This window comes from Artemia sp. Qi Xiang Cuo, chromosome 16 (assembly GCF_049724085.1).
Source record: "Artemia sp. Qi Xiang Cuo chromosome 16, ASM4972408v1, whole genome shotgun sequence".
In the NCBI taxonomy this organism is placed as follows: Eukaryota; Metazoa; Arthropoda; class Branchiopoda; order Anostraca; family Artemiidae; genus Artemia; species Artemia sp. Qi Xiang Cuo.
This window is the reverse complement of record NC_142809.1, coordinates 6,458,930-6,478,977: the sequence shown is the minus strand read 5'-3', so window position 1 is coordinate 6,478,977 and position 20,048 is coordinate 6,458,930. Positions and strand designations below refer to the sequence as shown.

The 20,048-nt window shown below is 37.2% G+C and overlaps 1 protein-coding gene across 1 annotated transcript in view; it reads left to right on the top strand.

Annotated features, from left to right (window-relative positions):
• The window catches only part of LOC148942506 (uncharacterized), a 103,467-nt gene that overhangs the window by 867 nt on the left and 82,552 nt on the right, over positions 1-20,048 (top strand). The gene's annotated exons all lie outside the window — the stretch shown is intronic.

Below are 20,048 nucleotides of genomic sequence, written 5' to 3'. Positions count from 1 at the left end.
GAAATGTATTTGCATAGCCTATCTTTAAAACCTTATAAATTGGATATCCACTCTTTGACTATTAGCCTAGAAAAAATTAGTTTATAAGTTTATATAAAATGGTACTATCCAATCTCCTTATAATTAAAAATATTTTTTCCATCAAGTTGGAAACTTTTGCCCATCCCTATAGGAGAAATCTGTATTTGCCAACTAGTTGACAAGAAACATTTCCCCAGCAAAATTTTTATTTTCCATCCAGTTGACTAGTAACTTCTCCCCAGCAACACTTAATTTTGCCGACTAGCTGGAAAGAAACATTGCCCCAGAAAACAATTTATTTTCCAACTAGTTGACTAATAACTTCTCCCCAGCAACACTTAAATTTACCAACTAGCTGGAAACAAACATTGCCCCAGAAAACAAATCATTTTCAAACTAGTTGACTAGTAACTTCTCCCCAACAAAACTTTATCTTTTCAATAGGCTTTCACCCTGGCCTATTTATTATAGGCTTGAAACTGTGAGTGCAGACGTCTCTAAGAATAGAAGGGAAAATTAGTCAAATTTCCAAATATGGGTAAAATTTCAGTTTAGTAGCACTTCTCAAAAACATGGGAGGCTAATAAAATAAAAAAATTCTTATTTAATGCTCTTTTTCAATTTATTAGTTGTGATCCAGAAAACAAAGCAACCCTCCCTCACTGATGATCCCATCAGTATATACAAAACTAAAAGAAAATTTCAAAAAGTGGATGAAAATTTGCTAGATGTTTTCCATAGAAATTGCCTACAGATTGTTCTGGATACCCAGATGACTGACCATATTTCAAACTGTAGCCTGTACAAAAAATTTGGTTCAATCCTGCTTTCTAGGGCTATAATGAAAGAAAGGTTAAGATGAATAGAGCACATTCTGCAGATGAAGGATGACAAAAGTCCCAAAGGTTTTCTTTTTTGGCCAACTGTCTAGGGCTAAAAGGAAAGCAAGTTGTCCTTGTCTGGGGTGAGAGGATGTCATAAAGAAAGATTGAAAGGAAATGGGAACTTCCTGGGAGGGGAGAAGTTACTAGTTTGAATACGAATTGTTTTCTGGGGTAATGTTTGTTTCCAGCTAGTTGGAAAAAATAAATTTTGCAGGGGAGAAGTTATTAGTCCCCTAGTTAGAGAAGAAAAGTTCTGTTAGGGCAACATTTATTATCAACTAGTTTGCAAATTTATATTTCTCCTGTACAATTGGGCCAAATTTTCCAAGTAGATGAGTAGAATGCTTTTAATTATAAGTAGATTGGATAGTAACACACTATATAAGCTTATAAAGTAATTTTTTTCAATAGTCAATAGGTGGAGTCCCTTATAAATTGGCATTGAGCAAAGTTTTGAAGCTGAACACGATTTTGCTGCACTTCATTTAAGCAGAAGATCTATTTTGCAAGGTTTCACTTTTATAACATAGACTTTTAAAGGTCAGGACCATCTAGAGGAAGAATGAGTAGAAGTAGATACTTCAAAATACCTTCCCAGGACATAATTTAGCCTGTAGACCCATCCCTGAAAGTTTCATTTTCCTAACCTAACCCCTTTCCAAGATAGCCAAAAGTAGCTAAAGTAGAATTTTACCAAAAGTAAACTTTTATATTAACAGAATATTCAGATAGCCAAGAAACAAACTTACTTCTAGAATCAGAATTTCATCTTCAATCAAAATACAACATTTGTTTCTGTTGTAAGTGCATTTTCAAGGTATTTACAGACCCTCTAAGATAATACCTTGGTAAATATTGAGCAATTCAAATTATTGACCTACAAATAAAGTGAACATGTCACTAAATGCCATTTTTATGTTCTTTCTGAATATAATAATTGCTTTTCTTGCAAATTCAATTTTAACCCCTTTTAGGGCCCTTAAAAATAATAATTTCATTCTATGTTCTTTGGATATAAAAATGGGTTATAACATTTGTTTCAAATTGACTCTTTCATTATAAATTAATTTTGTAAAAGTTGTATAATTCACAAATACTGATTTGCCAAGATTAAGTTGAATAAAAAAAAAAAAAAAAAAATTCAAAACAGATCTGCCATGTTTTCTTTCTTCTGATTTTGTTAAGCTACTTTAAACCTGCTGTTTTACCAATATGTTAAAAAATATCAAAGCTGACAGAAGAAAAATGGTGGATGGAAAAATAGAGAAATTGTTTTGAAGTTTTTATACAACTTAATTGTGACAAATCAATGCTTACAGATTATATAACTTTAACAAAATGGATTTTATAATGAAATAGTAAGTTTGAAACCAATGTTTTAAACTTTTCGTACAATAAAACATGGAAAGAAATGATGATTTTCAATGGTCTAAAAATGCTTAAAATTGATTTTGCAATGAAAGCAATTATTATATTCAGAATGAGCATAAAGAATGGCAAATTAAGAATCAATAAATGAATGGGAAATATATAATATGGGCTATGTATTTAGGTAAGGTTAGAAAAAGGATTTGGGTTTATTCCTAGTTAATTACCTATAGAGAAGGAACATGTTAAGAAAACAATTCTTACTTCCAAATATGCAGAATAATTATAGCAAACACATTTTGCATACAGCCCTACTGTACTTTACAAGAGAGCTGCATTGGGAGAATAGATGGCAAATTTATAATTTGGGCAATATATTTGCATTAGGGGAGGAGGGAGGGGAGTAAAGTTAAAGTGGGGCAGCATGCTATATGTGTTAGCTACAATTATTCTGCATATTATGAAGTAAGAGTTGTTTTCTTAACATGTTTCCTTCTCTATAGGTAATTAACTAGGCATGTACCAGGATTTGCAATGAAAACGAATATCATATTTGGATCCAGGATGAAATTCTGATTCCAGAGGTAAGTTTGTTTCCTGGCTATCCAAATATTCTGGTAATATAAAGGTTTACCAGCAAGACCCCCAATACTGTACTCAGAGAGCACCTAATCTTGGGCAGATATCCTGATTAAAAAGTATTTTGCAAAACATAGCCTAGACAACAGGCTTATAATCTTGGACATAATGTGTATAGATTTGGATAGGATTAGGATTGGCTGATTGTTTTGATGAGACATATTGGGATTAGCTGATTACAGTCTGTAAAAACTTCTGGTATTTCAATATTTAAGTTTAGACAAAAGTTATCTCTTCACACAAGCTTATTGAACTATAATTTTCTGATTAAAAAGTACTTTTCCAAAACATAGCCTAGACAACAGGCTTCTAATCTTGGACATAATGTGTATAGATTTGGATAATTAGGAATGTTTGTACTAGACTTTTTGGGATTAGCTGACTACAGTCTGCAAAAAATTCTGGTATTTCAGTATTTATATTTAGACAAAAGTTACCTCTACACACTAGCTTATTGAACTACAATTTTCTGTTTACAATACTTATTTTAGGTTAAATATGGCCAAGATTGACCCTGTCTGTGATTTGGATGTGTTTTTCTAACTTTAAGATTCCATGTTCAAGATTAGACATCATTTTTCAAGATTAAAATCAAGCTTTAAATGTGTGTCCAAGATTAGGTGGTTAATTTTCTGGTCAACAGAGTATTGTGATCAGAGGCAATGCTGTAGCGTTGCCTATAGTAAAGGCCATACAGCTCCAATGTTTTATTATTATTATTATTTTTTCCCAGAGGCACTTCAATGGAAGGGGTTGTCGTAGAAACTTCAAAGGGGGATCATTTGATTGGAAATCGAGAGTTCTAGTGCCGTTTTTAATAGTCGAAAATGATTGGAGGGCAACTAGCCCCCCCATGCCCACCATTCCCCCAAACACATCCAATCAAAATTTTGAGATAGCCATTTTGTTCAGCATAGTTGATTTCCAGATAGAAAATGTATTTTTGAGGAGGACAATCCCCGACAACCCTCAGGGCAAGGGTTTTAGGCTATGCCCTGGGGGCATATAAGGTTTTTATAGAAGGCGTTGTCGTAGAAACTTCAAAACAGGCTCAATCGATTCAAAATTAAAGGGCTAGTGCCCTTTTTAATAATCGAAAGTGATTGGAGTGTAACTAGCCCCACCCCACGCCCATCATTCCCCCAAACACATCCAATCAAAATTTTGAGATAGCCATTTTGTTCATCATAGTTGATTTCCACATAGAAAATATATTTTTGAGGAGGACACTCCCCCACAACCCTCAGGGCAAGGGTTTTAAGTTATGCCCTGGGGGCATATATGGTTTTTGTAGAAGGCGTTGTCGTAGAAACTTCAAAAAAGGCTCATTCGATTTGAAATTCAAAAACCTAGTGCCCTTTTTAATAGTCGACAGTGATTGGAGTGCAACTAGCCCCCCCCCCACGCCCATCATTCCCCCAAACACATCCAATCAAAATTTGAGATAGCCATTTTGTTCAGCGTAGTTGATTTCCAGATAAAAAATATATTTTTGAGGAGGACACTCCCCCACAACTCTCAGGGCAAGGGTTTTATGTTATGCCCTGGGGGCAAATCAGGTTTTTATAGAAGGCGTTGTCGTAAAAACTTCAAAACAGGCTCATTAAATTGGAAATTGACAGTTCTAGTGCCCTTTTTAATAGTCGAAAATGATTGGAGAGCAAATAGCCTCCCCCACACCCATCATTCCCCCAAACACATCCAATCAAAATTTTGAGATAGCCATTTTGTTCAGCATCGTTGATTTCCAGATAGAAAATTATTTTTGAGGAGGATACTCCCCCACAACCCTCAGGGCAAGGGTTTTAAGTTATGCCCTGGGGGCATATAAGGTTTTTATAGAAAGCATTGTAATAGAAACTTCAAAACAGGCTAATTCAATTGGAAATTAAAGAGCTAGTGCCCTTTTTAATAGTTGAAAGTGATTGGAGTGTAACTAGCTCCCCCCCCCCATGCCCATTATTTCCCCAAACACATCCAATCGAAATTTTCAGATAGCCATTTTGTTCAGCATAGTTGATTTCCAGATGGAAAATATATTTTTGAGGAGGACACTCCCCCACAACCCTCAGGTTAAGGGTTATAAGTTATGCCCTGGGATCTTATAAGGTTTTTATAGAAGGCGTTGCCGTAGAAACTTCGAAACAGGCTCATTAGACTGGAAATATAAGGGATAATGCCCTTTTTAATAGTCGGAGGTTATTGGAGGGCACCTACGGCCGACACCCCCCCCCCAGGCCCATCAGTCCCCCACACCCATCCCATCAAAATTTTGAGATAGCCATTTTGTTCAGCACAGTTGATTTCCAGATAGAAAATATATTTTTGAGGAGGATACTCCCCCACAACCCTCAGGGCAAGGGTTTTAAGTTATGCCTTGGGGGCATATAAGGTTTTTAAACAAGGTGTTGTCGTAGAAACTTCAAAACAGGCTCATTCGACTGGAAATCGAGAGTTCTAGTGCCCTTTTTAATAGTCGAAAATGATTGGACGGCAACTAGCCCCCCCCACACCCATTATTCCCCCCAATATATCCGATCAAAGTTTTCAGATAACCAATTTGTTCAGCATAGTTGATTTTCAGATCGAAAATATATTATTGAAGAGGTCACAACCCTTAGGGCAAGGGTTTTAAGTTATGCCCTGGGGGCATATAAGGTTTTTTTTATGGAAAACATTGTTGTAGAAACTTCAAAACAGGCTCATTTGATTGGAAATTAAAGGGCTTGTGCCATTTTTAAGAGTCGACATTGATTGGAGGGCAACTAGCCCCCCCCCCACGCCCATCCTTCCCCCCCACACATCCAATCAAAATTTTGAGATAGCCATTTTGTTCAGCACAGTTGATTTCCAAATAGAAAATATGTTTTTGAGGAGGACACTCCCCCACAACCCTCAGGGCAAGGGTTTTAAGTTATGCCCTGGGGGCATATAAGGTTTTTATAGAAGACGTTGTCGTAGAAACCTTAAAATAGGCTCATTCGATTGGAAATTAAAGGGCTAGTGCCCTTTTTAATAGTCGAAACTGATTGGAGGGCAACTAGCCCCCCACCCCCACGCCCATCAATCCCCCAAACACATCCAATCAAAATTTTGAGATAGCCATTTTGTTAAGCGTAGTTGATTTCCAGATAGAAAATATATTTTGATGAGGAGGCTCCCCCACAACCCTCAGGCCAAGGGTTTTAAGTTATGCCCTGGGGGCATATAAAGTTTTCATAGAAGGCGTTGTCGTAGACATTCCAAAACAGGCTCATTCGAGTGGAAATTAAAGGGCTAGTGCCCTCTTTACTAGTTAAAAGTAATTGAAGTGTAACTAGCCCCCTCCCCCCCCTGCCCCTCAGTTCCCCAAACACATCCAATCAAAATTTTCAGATAGCCATTTTGTTCAGCGTAGTTGATTTCCAGATAGAAAATATGTTTTTGAGGAGGACACTACCAAACCACCCTCCGGGCCAGGGTGTTAAGTTATACCCCGGGGGCAAATATGGTTTTTAGAGAAGGCGTTGTCATAGAAACTTCATAACAGGCTCATTCGATTGGAAATTAAAGGGCTAGTGCCCTTTTTAGTAGTCGAAAGTGATTCGAGGGCAACTAGCCCCCCCCACGTCCACCATTCCCCAAACACATCCAAGCAAAAGTTGGAGATAGCCATTTCGTTCAGCGCAGTTGATTTCCAGATAGAAAATAAACTTTTGAGGAGGATAATCCCCAAAACCCTCAGGGCCAGGGTTTTAAGTTATGCCCTGTGGGCATATAATTTTTTTATAGAAGGCGTTGTCGTAGAAACTTCAAAACAGGCTAATTCGATTGGAAATTAAAGGGCTAGTGCCCTCTTTAATAGTCGAAAGTGATTGGAGGGTAACTAGCCCCCCCTCCCCCCCACGCCCATCCATCCCCCTAACACCCTCCATCAACTTTTTGAGTTAGTCATTTCGTTCAAAGTGGTTTATTTCTAGATGGATCATATATTATTGAGGAGGACACTCCCCCAAGGACTGCGAGAGAAAACGTTTAAGTTACGCTCTGGGGCATATATGGTTCTTATAGAAGTCTTTATCATAGACGCTTCAAAAAACGCTCATTCGATTCAAAATTAAAGGGCTAGTGCCCTTTTTAATAATCGAAAGTGATTGGAGTGTAACTAGCCCCACCCCACGCCCATCATTCCCCCAAACACATCCAATCAAAATTTTGAGATAGCCATTTTGTTCACCATAGTTGATTTCCACATAGAAAATATATTTTTGAGGAGGTCACTCCCCCACAACCCTCAGGGCAAGGGTTTTAAGTTATGCCCTGAGGGGCATATAAGGTTTTTGTAGAAGGCGTTGTCGTAGAAACTTCAAAAAAGGGTCATTCGATTGGAAATTCAAACAGCTAGTGCCCTTTTCAATAGTCGAAAGTGATTGGAGGGAAACTAGCCCCCCCCCCCACGCCCATTATTCCCCCAACACATCCAATCAAAATTTTTAGATAACCATTTTGTTCAGCGTTGTTGATTTCAAGATTAAAAAAGTATTTTTAAGGAGGACACTCCCCCACCACCCTCAGGGCAAGGATTATAAGTTATGCACTGGAGGCATATAAGGTTTTTATAGAAGGCGTTGTTGTAAAAACTTCAAAACGGGCTCATTCAATTGGAAATCGAGAGTTCTAGTGCCCTTTTTAATAGTCGAAAATGATTGGAGGGCAACTAGTCCCCCCCCACGCCCACCATTCCCCCAAATACATCCAATCAAAACTTTGAGATAGCCATTTTGTTCAGCATAGTTGATTTCCAGATAGAAAATTATTTTTGAGGAGGATATTCCCCCACAACCCTCAGGGCAAGGGTTTTAAGTTATGCCATGGGGGCATATAAGGTTTTTATAGAAGGCGTTGTCATAGAAACTTCCCCACACTCCCCCACAACCCTCCCCCACAACCCTCAGGGCCAGGGTGTTAAGTTATGCCCTGGGGGCATATAAGGTTTTTTTTATAGAAAACGTTGTTGTAGAAAGTTCAAAACAGGCTCATTTAATTGGAAATTAAAGGGCTAGTGCCCTTTTTAATAGTCGAAATTGATTGGAGGGCAACTAGCCCCCCCCACGCCCATCCTTCCCCCCCACCCATCCAATCAAAATTTTGAGATAGCCATTTTGTTTAGCATAGTTGATTTCCAGATAGAAAATATATTTTTAGGAGGAAACTCCCCCACAACCCTCAGGGCAAGGGTTTTAAGTTACGCCCTGGGGGCATATAAGGTTTTTATAGAAGGCGTTTTCATAGAAACTTTAAAACAGGCTTATTCGATTGGAAATTAAAGGGCTAGTACCCTTTTTAATAGTCGAAAATGATTGGAGGGCAACTAGCCCCCCACGCCCATCATTCCCCCAAACACATCCAATCAAAATTTTTAGATAGCCATTTTGTTCAGATTAGTTGATTTCCCTATAGAAAATATATTTTTACGGAGGATACTCCCCCACAACCCTCAGGGCAAGGGTTTTAAGTTATGCCCTTGGGGTATATAAGGTTTTTATAGAAGACGTTGTCGTAGAAACTTCAAAACAGGCTCATTCGATTGGAAATTAAAGAGCTAGTGCCCTTTTTAATAGTCGAAAGTGATCGGAGTGTAACTAGCCCCCCTCCCCCTCCCCCCCATGCCCATCATTCCCCCAAACACATCGAATCAAAATTTTGAGAGAGGCATTTTGTTAAGTGTACTTGATTTCCACATATAAAATATATTTTCGAGGAGGACACTCCTTTAGAATCCTTAGGGCATGGATTTTCAGTTATGCCCTGGGGGCATATCATGTTGTTAATCAAGGTGTTGTCATATAAACTTCAAAACAGGCTCAGTCGACTGGAAATCAAAAGGCTAGTGCCCTCTTTAATAGTCGAAAGTGATCGGAGTGCTACTAGCCCCCCTCCCCCCCACGCCCCTAAAATACCCAAAAACATCCCATCACAATTTTGAGATAGCCATTTTGTTCAGCGTAGTTGATTTGCAGATAGAAAATATACTTTTGAGGAGGACACTCCCCCACAACCCTCAGGGCAAGGGTTTTAAGTTATGCCCTGGGGGCATATAAGGTTTTTATAGAAGCTGTTGTTTCAGAAACTTCAAAACAGGCTCATTTGATTGGAAATTAAAGGGCTAGTGCCCTTTTTAATAGTCGAAAGTGATTTGAGGGCAACTACCCCCCCTCTCACGCCCATCTTTTCCCCAAAAACATCCAATCAAAATTTTGAGATAGCCATTTTATTCAGCGCAGTTGAAATTAAAGAACTAGTGCCCTTTTTAATAGTCGAAAGTGATTGGAGTGTAACTAGGCGCCCGCCCCCCCCCCACCGTCATTTCCCCAAACACATCTAATGAAAGTTTTCAGATAGCCATTTTGTTCAGTGTAGTTGATTTCCAGATAGAAAATATATTTTTGAGGAGGACACTCCCCCACAACCCTCAGGGCAAGGGTTTTAAGTTATGCCCTGGGGGCAGAGAAGGTTTTTATAGAAGACGTTGTTGTAGAAACTTCACAACATGATCATTCGATTGGACATTAAAGGGCTAGTGCCCTTTTCTATAGTCGAAAATGATTGGAGGGCAACTAGCCCCCCCACGCCCTGCCTTCCCCCAAACACATCCAATCAAAATTTTGAGATAGCCATTTTATTCAGCGGAGTTGATTTCCAGATAGAAAATATATTTTTGAGGAGGATACTCCCCCACATCCCTCAGGGCTAGTGTTTTAAGTTATGCCCTGGGGGCATATAAGGGTTTTTTATAGAAAGCGTTGTCGTAGAAACTTCAAAACAGGCTCATTCAATTGGAAATCTTAAAGGGCTAGTACCCTTTTTAATAATCGAAAGTGATTAGAGGGCAACTAACCCCCCCACACCCATCATTTCCACAAACACATCCAATCACAATTTTGAGATAGCCATTTTGTTCAGCGTTGTTCATTTCCAGATAGAAAAAATATTTTTGAGGAAGACCCTCACCCAAAACCCTCCGGGCACGAGTTTTTAGTTATGCCCTGGGGGAAAGTAAGGTTTTTCTAGAAGGTGTTGTCGTATAAACTTCAAAATATGCTCTATTGGTTGCAAATTAAAGGGCTAGTGCCCTTTTTAATAGTCGAAAGTGATTTGAGGGCAACTACCCCCCCTCTCACGCCCTCCTTTTTCCCAAACTCCTCCTAACAAACTTTACAGTTAGCCATTTTGTTCAGCGTAGTTGATTTGCACATAGAAAATATGTATTGGAGGAGAAGACTCCCCATAACCCTACGGCCAAGGGTTTTAAGTTATGCCCTAGGGGTAGATTAGGTTTTTATAGAAGACGTTGTCATAGAAACTTCAAAACAGGCTCATTCAACTGGAAATTAAAAGGCTAGTGCCCTTTTTAATCGTCGAAAGTGATTGGAGTGGAACTAACCCCCCTCCCCCCCCCCCCACGCCCATCATTCCCCCAAACACACCCGATCAAAATATTGAGATAGCCAGTCTGTTCAGTGTACTTTATTTACAAATTGAAAATATATTTTTTATGAGGATACTTCCCCAGAACCCTCCGGCCAAGGGTTTTAAGTTATGCCCTGGGGGCATATCAGGTTTTTATAGATGGCGTTGTTGTAGAAACTTCAAAACAGGCTCATTCGATTGGAAATTAAAGGGCTAGTGCCCCTTTTAATAGTCGAAAAATGATTGGAGGGCAACTAGCCCCCCCCCCCGCCCCGCCTTCCCCCAAACACATCCAATCAAAATTTTGAGATAGCCATTTTATTCAGCGCAGTTGATTTCCAGATAGAAAATATATTTTTGAGGAGGATACTCCCCCACAACCCTCAGGGCAAGGGTTTTAAGTTATGCCCTGGGGGCATATAAGGGTTTTTTATAGAAGGCGTTGTCATATAAACTTCAAAACAGGCTCATTCGCTTGGAAATCAAAGGGCTAGTGCCCATTTCAATAGTCAAAAGTGATTGGAGTGTAACTAGCCCCCCTCCCCCCCCCCACACCGCTCATTTTCCCAAACAGATCCAATCAAAATTTTGAGATAGCCATTTTTTTCAGCGTAGCTGATTTGCAAATATAAAATTCGTTTTTGAGGAAGAAACTTCCCCACCACCCGCGGGGCACGGATTTTAAGTTATGCCCTTAGGGCATCTAAGGTTCTTATTGACGGTGTTGTCGTAGCAACTTCTAACCATGATTATTCAATTGGAAATTAATGGGCTAGTGCCCTTTTAAATAGTCAAAAGTGACTTAAGGACAACTAACCCCCCTCTCGCGCTCATCATTTCCCCAAACACACCACATTAATATTTTGAGATAAGCCATTTTGTTCAACCTAGTTAATTTTTACATAGGAGATATCTTTTTTGGGAGGTTACTCCCCCTAAGCCCTAGGAGCAAGGGTTATTAAGTTATGCCCTGGGGGCATATAAGGTTTTTATAGAAGGCGTTGTCGTAGAAACTTCAAAACGGGCTTATTCGATTGGAAATTAAAAGGCTAATGCTCTTTTTATTAGTCAAAAGTGATTGGAGTGTAACTAGCCCCCCTCTCCCCCCACACCCATCTTTCCCACAAACGCCGCAAAAAAAAAAAGGCAGATAGCCATTTTGTTGAGCGTAGCGAATGCCCAGAGTTAATTTATGTTCCTGAGGAGGACACTCCCCCAAAAACCACAGGGACAAAGGGTAATATTATGCCCTGGGGACATAAATAATCTTGTAAGAGGCGCTGCCGTAGAAAATTAAAAAACAGATTCACTCGATTAGAAATTGAAGGGCTAGTTCTCTTTTTAATAGTCAAAAGTGATTGGAGGGTAACTAGCCCCTCTCTCACGCCCACTATTTACCCAAACACATTAAATCAAAATTTTGAGATAGAAGTTCTATTAAACGTAGTTTTAAGTTCTAGAAATTAGGTCTTGGGGGATGACAACTCCCCCCCAGTCCTCAGGGCAAGGGTTGTAATTTAAGGATTCTCCGAATCCTTCTCATTATTTCTTATGGAAGGGATGTTCGTATAAACTTTGGAGAGGTCTCATTTGACTGAAAATTTAAAGTTCTTGTTTACTTTTTAAGAGTCAAAAAAGATTGGAGGGTGACTAGCCCCCCCCCCTCCTCCACGCCCTAAATGCATCAGATACAAATTTTGAGACAGACATTTTGTTGAAAATAGTTCAAAGTTCTGATAACAAAAATTCCGGATCGACACAGCCCTCCAGGACCCGGGGGCAGGCGTTGTAAGTAATACCCTGGGGCATAACTTATTAAAGGGGGCTTATAACTTATGGGAAGGGGTTTTGTATGGGAAGAACACATAGGAAATCTATTATAATTATCCAATTATAAGGTTAAAATACATACTCTGAGATATATGTAAAATTGCTTTGGCACACAAAATTCTATTAAGGTCAATTCCAAACAGTCGTGATACCTTTGTCTCAGCAAGTGAAATGGTCTAAACCCCCTTATTGGAGCAATTTTTCCAATCCATTCATTGTTGTCAATCGCTGTCCACAAGTTATGCAAGCTGTCTATTGTTCATATATAAGGTTTTTATCAAAGAGGTAATTGTATAGACTTTGAAAAAAGCCTCATTCGATTTAAATTGAAAGTTCTAAATCCGTTTTTTAAAGTCAAGAATAATAATCGGACAGTGAGCACCCCCCCCCCCCATGCCATAAAAACTTGAAACTTTTTGCAATCAAAAACGAAACAAAAATTAATTAAAAAAAAACTTTCCGAAAAAGAAGTTTTTTAAAGAACAGTAAAGGCCATTTTAAATTTTACATCAGGACACACAAATACCACTTAAAATTCAAACTCAAAACGACCAGAAATTACTATTAAAGAATAAATGAAACCCACAACGAACAGAAATTAAATAAACATTCATAGCAAAAAACATACAACAAGTAATAATATAAATGAATAAATAGATCTTAAACCGAGTAATGCTTGGATTGAATGTGAAAATCTAGCTTAAAACGACAACAAATATTTTGCTATTAAAGTATAAATGAAACTTAAAATGAACAGAAATTAAATAAACAATCAATGCGAACAAACATACAATATATATTGATGTAAATGAATAAATAAATGTTAAAACGAGTGAAACTCAAACTGAATGTGCAAATCAAGTTTGAATCGAATAAAAATAACTACAAACAAGAGTTTGGGTATCGCCTCACTGCAGAAGCCTAAAACCTACTGCGTCATTGGCACTTTACTGAAAACGAATTATATTACAAATGTTTTCTTTTGTACTTAATATTGAAAATAAATATTAAAATTACAGTAAAATTTTGAACTGATGAGCTTTTAGCAATTAATATCATTATGCATCAAATATTCAGTTTAATTTATTAGTTCTTTTCAAGATTAGTCAAGACAAATATAGTTTCACTACAAACGAAATTTGGATACTGCCCCCTTCTTTAACTGTAAAAACCTAAAGCCTTCTGCGTCATTGGCGCTTCACTGAGAACGAATTACTCGTATATTACAAATTTATTATTTTCCAGTTCCTACAGCATTGAAAATAAAAATAAAATTACAGTGAAAAAAAAATCTTGAAATGATGGATCTTTCAACAATTAGTATCATTATATATCTAATATTCCATTTGATTTTGTTTATATTTTCCAAGACTGTTCAAGACTCATATAGTTTTGCCATTTTTTTTAACTCTGCCATTTTTTCTAACTAATCGTGTTGGTCTGTTACGAAAACATTCTATGGCTTCTAGGCATTTCTATTTGAGCGGAAAACTGCACCTCAAACTTTGTGGAGCATGCATTTTCTTGCATGAAACAAAAAAATATAATAAAATGTCAAGTTTCGGAGTGTTCCACCACTCGCAAGCAAGTGCCATTGGTATTTTTCAATCCGCATGGTCAATTTAGGGGGTGAAGGGTAGGCTAATTCTCGTAGCAGCCCCATTCCGTCGTGGTATGATTCACATTTTCAACACCTGGCGTCCAGACTATCATATAATCTACCAAGCATACAATTACTCCAAATCAGTATCAATAAATAAATGAAACCCAAAACAAATAAATATGAAAATAAATATTAGAGTCAAACTCGAAACGAGTATATTTTAATATGAATAGGGTTTAAAACCCCTATGCTTTCTAAAAGCGAGAAAATAATCTATACTTTACAAGCAAAAAATTCAAATGAGTCTACTGAAAAGATATGTGAATTGTCATTTTGATCTACATATACTGATATTTATGCCCTAAAATCTAAACTGATGAAAGAGTTGTTTCCAGTAAGGAACCAATGACGCATTAGGTTTTAGGCTTCTGCAATGTGGCGATACCCAAACTCTTGTTTGTAGTTATTTTCATTCGATTCAAACTTGATTTGCATATTCAATTTAAGCCTCACTCGTTTTAAGATTTATTTATTCCTTTACATCAATATATATTGTATGTTTGTTCGCAGTGATTGTTTATTTAATTTCTGTTCGTTTTAAGTTTCATTTATACTTTAATAGCAAAATATTTGTTTTCGTTTTAAGCTTGATTTTCATATTCAATCCAAGCATTACTCACTTTAAGATCTATTTATTCATTTATATTATTACTTGTTGTATTTTTGTATATATTACTTTATATTTATTTTCCGGTCGTTTTGGGATTAGCTCGTTCGAGAACAGTAATTTCTAGTCATCTTGAGCTTCAATTTAAACAGTCATTTATATCTCCTCAGCTTAAGTTTAAAATTACCTTTAGTTTTCTTTGAAAAACATCTTTTTTTTCGGAAAGTTTTTTTTTAATTAATAGCTAAGAAACAGAGATACCTTTAGCATCAGAATTTCATCCTGAATCCAAATATAATATTCATTTGCATCAGACATAAACTTTAATCCCACACCCCTAATGTGCAAATATATGGCCTGAATTTTATATATGCTCTGAATATCCAGTAAGTCACTGCTTTCTTCAAATTGATTTAACAATTTGTCAAAATGACAAAATATTCATTCACAGCCTAACAGTTGTCAACACTTTTGTATCCAGGCATTAGACAGGGGAAGGATAGGCTACAATTATAACAGCAGTAGTTATTATGTTTGGAAAGAGCTTTAAAGGAGAAACTTTCTGGGATTACCCTTTATTTGGTAAAATTCAAAATCAGAGGTCCTTCTCTATCTTAAAAGCAGTTTGGTAAGGAGAACAAAATGTTCCAGAAATAAATTAGAGCTTAAATATGCTCTAGGAAGGTTGAAGCTAATGTCTCTTAATTTATTTATTCCAAGTCTTAGAAAATTGTGAAGAAACCTGTCTTAATCATGAAGAAAAACATAGACTTTTTTGATTAAGGTAACTAATAGGACAGAAATCAGATGGAAAAAAAGAAATATGCTCTTAGACAAGCTGTTCGATGTTCTTTTCAAACATAATAATTACTGCTTCTATATTTGCACACTTACTAGCCCTCCCCTGTTCATGGGGAAAATAATCCAAGGCTATATACAAAATTTTGATGATTTTGTGGGTTTGCCATTAGTTTTGGTGGTGATCTCTCATCGACCAGTTGGTTTGTAATACCATATAAAGCCAGTCTGAAAAAAAATCAAAGAAAATCAGTTGACTTTTTTATGTAGCCAAGGGCTATCTCTGACCCCAATAAGGGGGGTGGGGATACAATTGTATTATCAGCAATTATTATATTTGGAAAGAGCACTGAATGGAAAAATGAATAACATATTTCTCTGTTTCTATTCTGATTTCTGTAATATAAGTAGCCCAATGCTAACCAGCCTAATTTTTTCTTAATTTTGATTTTAGTCTACCATACTTTTCTTTGACTCGGTTTTGAAAAATGTAATTCTAATAGCTTAAGTGGTATGACAGTGATTTTTGTTTTATATTTAAGACATATTTTTATAATCCCTTGAAACCTTAGAAATTAGGATGTAGCAAAGGTACAAGGCTCAAACTACTTTCCTTTACTTCATTTGTACCATAGATCTATTGCTGAATGTTTCACTTTCAGCAGTGAAAGCTGAAGGGTTTAAAGAACATAATGTTAATCGAAGTTTGCTAAAATTAGGTGCCTTTTTTGGAGTTATTCCAAGAAGTTCTAAAATAATCAAAAGCATGTCATCAAGGGTTTTGCTATTTGATTGTCTTAAGCTACCCCAAGAATTGGTAAAGTTCTAGCTGAGGAGTTTTTTGCTATCTTGGAAAGCACTTGACATAGGTGAATGAAACTTTTGGGGAACTGGTTCAAATCCTAAAATATGCCCCAGTAAGAATGTGCATCTCTGTACCTTCCCCTTTTAAAGGACACTGACCTTTGAAGAACATGGATAAATTATGTAGTATAAAGCTGAAACTTTTAGAAAGAGGTCTAAACCAGAAATGAGGCCCAAAGAAAGTGTTGCAAGCCTCACAACTTTGCTAAACTCTGACTTTGAAGGTTTTAGAATATTTGCAATCTTAAGTTGCTTAAGTAGTCAATCTTTAGTTACTTACTGCTGCATAAAAGAAACTAACTGCCAGAGAAATAGTGTTAATCCCCTGGTAAACTTTATGCTGTCAATCCTGGATGATACCAATCAATTTACAAGTATTGATACATATTATTTAACAGCTAGCAGCAGGGGCCATAAGGGTGGTAGCCCCCACCTCATAATGGCTTGGATAGGCTTGGGCATGTTTGAAAAATAAACAGAAAAAAAATAGTGACAAGTTTTTCCAAATAAAGTAAGGAGCAACATTTAAACTTACAATAAAAAGAAATTTAGCCATGTATAAGGCAAGCTGACCCCATCTCAATTCTCCACACTTTACAGTAAATTTTTGATTCAGATGACCTTCAGAAACCAACTTTCCATTGAACCTTGGGATATTTTTATAGTACAATAAAACTTTACTATAAAGAGCAGGGAATGAGGAGGGGACATCCTTCCTCATGTATAGAATAATTTCTGTTTGTTTAAGTTTTAATTTATTCTTTATTTTCATTGAGAAATATTTGTCGTTTTTTGTTTAATAGTTAGTATAAATGAAGTTAAAATTTGAGATTGTTGAAACATCTATATTACTTATTATAGATATTTTCTGGGAGTCCAAAAACGGTGAAGTATATATTTTAATTGTTGTACAGTATCAGCAAAACTATCTGTCAAATAAATTCTAATACAGTTAACTCCTGCTAACTTGAAATTCACAGATTTTTCTTTCAATTGTGTATAGTTTGCCTTAGGCATAGTTCAAGTTATATAGGTCATTCTACAAAAATCCAATTTATAAAGGTAACAAGGTATAAAGGTAAACCAAATGAAATTTTGAGCTATAGAGGTCAAAAGTCACTAAATTCATTCTCTACTGCCACTACAAAGTTAAGATTAACTTTATTACTGTATCCAAATCAAATCAAGTTATTTACTGTATTAACAAAACTCACAGAATAATTATTGAAAAGAATGTGTGCAAACACTCAAAACAGTACAGTTCATATATTAACCTCACTGTGTAAAAAAGTCTATAATATTCTTCTGCTTAAGAGTGTTAGCAACATGTCTGTCAATCATATTTTTATTGAATTATCTAGTACATTATTGTTGGTACATCTGGTTTTGTGTACACATCTGACTATTCATTACCTACTTTATACAGATGGTTTGAGCTGTAGCCAACTTAGGTGGGATAGAAAAAAAGGGCGATTAGAGGTTTTGTTCTGGGGGTAATACGATGCTTTAAAAAAAGTTAATGTATGAGGTAAGGTTGTATTTAGGGGTTTACTGGGTCTGAACCCCTCTCCCTCAGAAACATTTTGCCGATTTGATTAACGGTCTGAAAAATACCGGCAAATAACTATTTCTCTGACTTGTAAACAGTGGCGTAATTTCTTTAAAATCCTGGGAAAGAGGGGGGCAAAGTTGGAGCCAATTTTCTTAAATCAATTGAAAATAACAGTGAAAACTGAAAAGAGATATACTAAAGAAAACTGACTTGTTTCTCTGGATACTTGAATTATACAGGTTTATCTTAGTTGTGACAAGATTTTTTGCAGAAAATAAATTTCAGCTAGGTGGACTGAAGTCAGGGGGACAAAATTGAGTCTGGAGGGGGAAAAGTTGGAGCTGGTCTAAAAACTATTCCGAATACCTGATGGAATGTTGAACAACTACATTTGGTACTAGTAACCATACATGTACACAAGTTTGGGCTCAGCTAGTTTTCTTGGCACCTCTTATTCAATTAACCCAAAAAATATTTTCTTTTATTCTTGCCCCCCTCCCTGCGAAAAAAAATTATGCGTGTTCTTGCCAGTGGTACACAGAAGCTGTTGGTGGAGCCTGACATCATTCTCCACAGTGGGTGATGCGTAACAAAAGATGTAACTCTAAGTAAGTTCTAAAAACTGTTTTTTTTTTCTCTCTAAAAACAGGTGCAATGTGTCGGTGCAAAGGTGCAAAGGTGCAAAGGTGCTGGCTCCTCTTCCTTGTTTTTGTTGTTAGAGGAAGAGCATCCTCGCGAAAGCTAGGGATTCAACAATTTCTTCGTCAAGTATCAAGCCAGTTACTGCTACCTCCTTGTTGACAAGTGTAAATTCTTCAAATGTTGGTATCTTGTCTGGTGGCAGCTACATTGTCACCTCATTCAACTCAAGCTTAATGCTAACATTTGGTAGCTTCATTTTAGGTTCCACTTATAGTTATTCTTCCACTTGTGGCCCATTTTCTGCTTCAGCTTGATTTTCTGGCAGTTAAAATCTGCACAATTTAAAGCAGTTAGTTATTGGTTTGCTTCTTTTGTTATCCCAGCATTGGTTGGCAAATCAAGGAGGCACACTTGTGCCTCTATAAAGAGGCGACCCACCACAATGTTAAGCGATTTCAGGTCCTAGAGGTCGCAGAGAGACGGCGGTAATTGCATTTTGTAGCCCAAGCTCAAACTAAGAAACTTGCAAAATTTCATCCTCCTCCGACTTTATCTTCATGGGGCAAACTGGGCCGGAAGTTTGGACCCTCCCACCACAGCCCCCCTTTAACGTTGTCCGATTGGGTTGAAATTTACAGTTTAAGCTTTCCTAGGGCCCGGGAGCTTATCCTCTAAATTTCAGCTCAATCCGATCACTCCTTCCCTGTTTTCAAAAAACCAAATACAGCCACTTAAAATTCATCTCTTTTTTTTTTTCTTAGCCACGCCTAAAGGCCACAGTTGGCAACGGATCCGGTTGAATGAGGACTCATTCGAAGCAGAATTCGACCTGTTAGGGCCTTTTGATATTTTCAGACCGAAAAAATTATCCCCCGAATTTACATTTACGAAAAACCTCGTTTTCCTATATTAGCCCATGTTAATTTTTCCCTCCACAACCCCCCTTTAACGTTGTCTGATCGGGCTGAAATTTAGAGGATAAGCTTTCCTGGGGCCTGGGAGCTTATCGTCGAAATTTCAGCTCAATCTGATCACTCCTTCCCTGTTTTCCAAAAACCACATATCAAGATTTTTGGGAATTTGCTTGCGTCGAAAATACCTTCTATTTGCTAAACAACAATTACTATTGTGTTTGTATAGTCCAGCGGCTGATACTCCAGACTTTCAGGCGGAAAACCCGGGTTCGATTCACCATCAGAGCAACTTTTTGATTCACCATACTTTGAAAAGAAACTCAGTTTCTTTTTTAAATTATTTGAAAAAAATTACGTTTTCTAAAGAGTTAAAGAGGCTGAGTTACAAGGTCGACCCTTAAAACGTACAGGGATTAGGAGGCACAGTTGGGGGGCTGTTAAAGAGGCTGAGTCACAAGTTCGAACCTTAAAACGTACAGGGATTAGGAGGCACCCTGTACGACGTGATTTGAGTATTCAGGAATTAAAAGCCTTAACACAAGAATGTTCAAGAGCGGGGGTTTGGGGGCGGCAGCCCCCCAACTTTAACTCCTGACACGATCAGCTAACAGTTAGTCAAGCAATAATAAGTAATAAACTGTACAAAAACGTGCAGAAATTATTTGAAAAAAACTACGTTTTCTAAAGAGTTAAAGAGGCTGAGTTACAAGGTCGAACCTTAAAACGTACAGGGATTAGGAGGCACAGTTGGGGCTACCACCCCCAAACCTCCGCTTTCGCAGCCTTTAAATATAAAAAAATTTCTTTAAACTGAAAG